Source organism: Elephantulus edwardii, unplaced genomic scaffold (genome assembly GCF_000299155.1).
Source record: "Elephantulus edwardii isolate Elephantulus edwardi_28Jun2011 unplaced genomic scaffold, EleEdw1.0 scaffold00082, whole genome shotgun sequence".
Classification (NCBI taxonomy): Eukaryota; Metazoa; Chordata; class Mammalia; order Macroscelidea; family Macroscelididae; genus Elephantulus; species Elephantulus edwardii.
This window is the reverse complement of record NW_006399832.1, coordinates 7,056,317-7,061,515: the sequence shown is the minus strand read 5'-3', so window position 1 is coordinate 7,061,515 and position 5,199 is coordinate 7,056,317.

Here is a 5,199-nt window from a genome sequence, read left to right as displayed (position 1 = left end):
AAAAAGAAAAAGAAACAAAACTAGCTATATTCTCAAAATGGTTGCAATTCCTCTTCTTCCATAAGTCCAGGTCTGTCTAGTGTTTCTGTTCTTTCCTTTTAAAGTATCCTCTAGAATCTTTCTGTCCTTTGCAACTTAATGTTATCAATATTATCATTACAAGTGTACAAGGATTCATTTTAATCAGTTTATTAATGATAAATTACGACTCTGATGAAATGGTTTTAAAGTTCTTTACTTGGGTTGAGAGTTTATATAACATCTCATCTTTCAGTTCTGAGGCCTGCAGCTAAATTACCTGAATATGTCTTATAATTAACTACCTACACTCTCCTGCCACTTGCATATGTAATTTTACATTTAAATTGAATGGTTTCAAGTGTCTGATGCTCATGTCTATAGTAGAGTTAATATTTTAACATAGCCTTTCCTATAAATGAGAAATTATATTTTCTTTCTGTCAGATAAAATTAACTTACTGGCTTTTCTTCTCTACCCCTCAAATCTCACTCAATGGCTTTTGTCTAAGAGGAGAGGTTGTTCTGGAAGCTGCTAACAGGCATAAGCTTAAACTTAATGACCAGCAATCACTTACACAGGGACCTATTTGTTATAGTTATAAAGTAAGAGTTAATTCTTCAGTCCCTCAACAACTCCTGACTCAGTTACCATGTTTTAATAGCCACAGTGAAAAACATTTTCGAAACCAAGATTAAACCCTAATAGCAAAGCTATTGATTGCTAGAAACCTGTAATGTTCAAGGTCATGAAACAGAATTAGTGTTTGGGAATATTTTTATTACTTCCTTTCCTGATAATGCTACATATTGATTGAATATTATTTAGAATATAATATATAGCAGAGAGTTTGTGAACAATGTGAGGCAAAATGCATGCTTTTTAAAGATAACAGATCTTAACATAAAAATAGAACTTTTAATTTTTGTTTCTGCTGATAGTCTGTTAAACCTAAAAGGTTTGACGAAACTAACAGCCCGAAGTCACACACAGAAGTGGTTTCTTCCTATGAAGCAGACTTTGAAGGCCATGCTTCTCAGATGTGATCCTTTAACAAACAAAATTAAAAATTTTTTATTGTATTTTAATGGAAGTTTACAGTAAAGTTAGATTTTTTTATTCATTCACTGTTGCACATTTTTCTCCCTATCACTCCCCCAGTTCACTTATTAAAAAATACTAGTTTGTTTACAAAGTTCATATACATTGTGTTTCACACTATTCTTCATTCATTTCCTTCGTAATGTGTTTCATACAATCATCCCCATGCATTATGTTTTATAAAATCAATCACCATTGGACCTTACACCCAATCTTTTCAGGTCCTCACTGGATCCTTTCAATTTCCTTCATGCCCTCCCTTTATCCACTGAACTGTGCAACCCTGTAGTTTTGCCCCTACCCTTGTTACGCCCTCTGCTTCCACATTTTCCACTCTTGCATACCCATACATGTTTTACTAGTTATTCTTCTAATTTTACAATAATGGTCTGAAGCAGTATTTGTCCTTATGAGACTGAGTTAACTCACTCAGCAAAATGCTCTCCAGTCTTCTGAAGGTTTGTAGTATTTTTAGAAATTGTTGCCTGAGTGTCTCATAGTATTCCGTCATGTGAATGTACTACAATTTCCCAATCCAATTAAGTTGTGGTTGGGCATTTGGGCTGTTTCCATGATCTTGCAATGGTGAATAATGCTGCTGTGAACATTGGTGTACAGATATCTGTTTGTGTCTCAAGTCTAATTTCCTTGAGGAAACATCAAACTGTCAGGCATGATCTTTTAACGATCTTCATTGGGAGCATCCAGGACCCATCATAAAAAAGTGAAAGCTGCCTGGACTCTACACTAGGCTTGGATCAGAATCTTAAAGAAAGGGTCTGATGCAAGAAATATGTTTTTTATCCCTGTGGAAACCAGACCACCAAGTAGGTAAATATGAACAAGAAAAGGGGAGAGATAGTGGAGAGGAAAGAGAAAGGGAAACAAACCTTAATTGTTATCTTTGGTCCTAACTGCAGAGATTCAGGTTCAGTAGGACTAAGGTGGAACTTGCACATCTAATTTGAAAGCACTCACTTGGTTCTGAGAGAGCAGTCTACAACCAATGAAGGGGCATCATGGAAGTGAGATTTAAAGGAAAAAAAAATATTACTTGAGGCTGAAAAGGAGATTAAAATGTCACACTCTTTCTTACATCAAAATAAAAACTATATTCTTTAATGTTTTCAGGAAGTGGGGTGGGGGCAAAGGACTGGTGGGCTAATGGTAAGAAGCTGCAGTTCAAGCTTAAAGCCAAGTGTTTTGAATCCACCAGATGCTCGGGGAGAGAAGGATAGGTGATCTCCTTTCATACGATTTACTGCCTATGAAAACCTGCTTGAGAGTCAGCCACGGATTGGTTCTGACTGAAATGCACATAACAAAACAACATAATTAAAGGAGCTCTGCTTACCTAGTGACCAACCCAAAGAAGTGGTTTAATCCACCAGCTTTTCCACAAGAGAATTATGAGAAATTTCCTCCCATGGAAACAGCCTCTGAAAACTTCTTAGAGGGTTGGTTATGGATCATTTCCAACTCAATAACAACATAGTTAAAGGCACTGAAGTGAAGATTTGAGGGCATACCAATGCTAAAGGATTCTTCATGCCAGAATCAATAATTATTTTGGGAAAAACAAATGGCCAACAGACACATGAAGAAATGCTCCAAATCACTGGCAATAAGAGAGATGCAAATCAAAACCACAATGAGATGCCATCTCACTAAAGGAGCAGTGACAAAACTTAACAGGACAGCAGGTAATAAATGTTGGAAAAGATGTGGCAAGATAGGAACTCTTATACACTGTTGATGTGATTGTAAAATGGTGCAACTATTCTGGAGGGCAGTTTAGTGCTTCCTCAAAAAGCTGAACATAGAAATTCCATATGACCCAGCCATTCCACTAGTTGGAATATACCCTGAGAAAATGAGAACTAAGGCACAAATGGAGAACTGTACACCAATATTCATAGCAGCATAATTCACCATTTCAAGAACATGGAAACAGCCCAGATGTCCAACGACAATTGTATGGATTGAGAAATGATGGTACATTCACACAATGCAATACTATGTGGTATGCAGGAGCAATAATTTTATAAATTATTACCTAGCTTGGGAGGGACTGGAGAGCATTATGCGGAGTGAACTGACTCAGTCCCACAAGAAAAAATATTGTATAAAACCATTATTACAGAATGAGTATGAAGATGCAAGGTGGGGGCAGGGTGGAAGCAGAGGGGTGAGGAGGTGGAGGGAGGGTTAATCATGGGCTTGTACAATTTGATGGGGGGTGAGGGAAATTGGAAGAATCTGGTCTGAAACACAATGTATTCAAATTTTGTAAATTAACTAGTATAATTTTTAAAAAAGTTTTAAAAAAATAAGACAGCCATGCCATGGTTCTCATAAAGTAATAAAGGGGCACATTCTTCACTGTAATTTCATGGAAACAAAACTAATGATAAGTTATCATCATGGATTTAGTCTCAAAATCAAATTGGGCAGTAAAGCTCTAACATGCTAATTAGCACTTCATTCTAAATGTCACAATTCAAAGCATTTATTGAAACAGGTAAAAGCAATTAGATGGTCTCTGGGATTAAACAAAAATCTGTTTCTAGAATGAGTAAGACAAGGACGGAATTTTTAGGTGACATTCAAAGTCTATCAAGTCAGTCATTGTGCCCATTGTACTCACAAAATGCATATAAAATGGAGTGATCAAGTAACTTAATATCCACTGAAGCACTTCATGAGGCAATATCCAAGGAGGCAAAGAGGGTGTTAATAAACATGTCAAGAAAACAGTGTAGAACTGGTGGCTGTCTTCTTAATTCTAATATTTCTCTGGGCATTAAGGAACATAGTGAAACTCATATATGTAGTTGAGTACAATTCTTAGCAACCCTATGGACAACAGATCTGAACCCTATCCTGTGCCATCTTCACACTTCCTGACACACAAGAGCCCATTGTGATTGTCACTGTGTCAAGCCACCCGGTGAGGGTCTTCCCCTCCTTCACCAGAACTCTGGCTTTCCAAGCATGATGTCCCTCTCTAACATAACATGACATGACACGACACGACACAACACAACAACATAACATAACATCACAACATCCCATCCCATCACAACACAGCATAACATAACATAACATAACATAACATAACATAACATAACATAACATAACATAAAACATAACAACATAACATAACTTATACTAACGTAACATATACTGACTACTATGTACCAAAGAGAAACTGAGCTCAATTACAAAGTTATAAAAAACAGATAATATTAATTCAAGTTATTATCATTCTCCACCCACATACTTGGTGTAGAACATCAAATAGAGCTTTTATAATTACACAGCACAGCAGTAACTAATGTTGATCTCAGAATGTAGTAAAAAAAAAAAAACAAACCCCACAGTCACCCAATTGATTCCAATTAATAGCAGTTCTGTAAGCTAGTAAAGGTCAACATTGATTTGTAGATCACAAATGTGGACTACATTTAGTGTTCACTTTGGAATTCATACCGTGGGCCCTGTTTTGACCTTCTTATGACCACAAAGATAGTGGTAATATTATCACTTGGCAGAATACTCTTCAATAATCTGCAATGTGCAGATGACACAACTTTGCTAGCTGAAAGGGAAGAAGACTTGAAGTATTTACTGAAGAAGATCAAAGACTACAACTCTTATGGCAGATTATCTTTAAACATCAAGAAAAGAAAATTTCTCACAACAGGACTGGAAGGCAAAATCAGGGTCGATGGAGAAAAGACTGCAATTGTCAATGATTTCATTTTAGTTGGATTTACAATCAACACCCCTGGAAGCAGCAGCCAAGAAATTTGCTATCAAGGACTTTTAAAAAATGCCAAAGAGCAAAAACTTCACCTGAAAGACTTAGGTACATAGACTCAGGCTATGTATGTGTATGTATGTATTATATGTATGTGAAAGAGACAATAAATAACGAAGTTTGCAGAATCGATGCCTTTGAGTTGTAGCAGAGGCGAAGAATATTGGATATACCATGAACTGTCAGAAGAGCAAACAAATATGTGAAGGAGTGCAGCCAGAGAAGCAAAAATTGTGGAACTTCTCTTGTACTTTGGG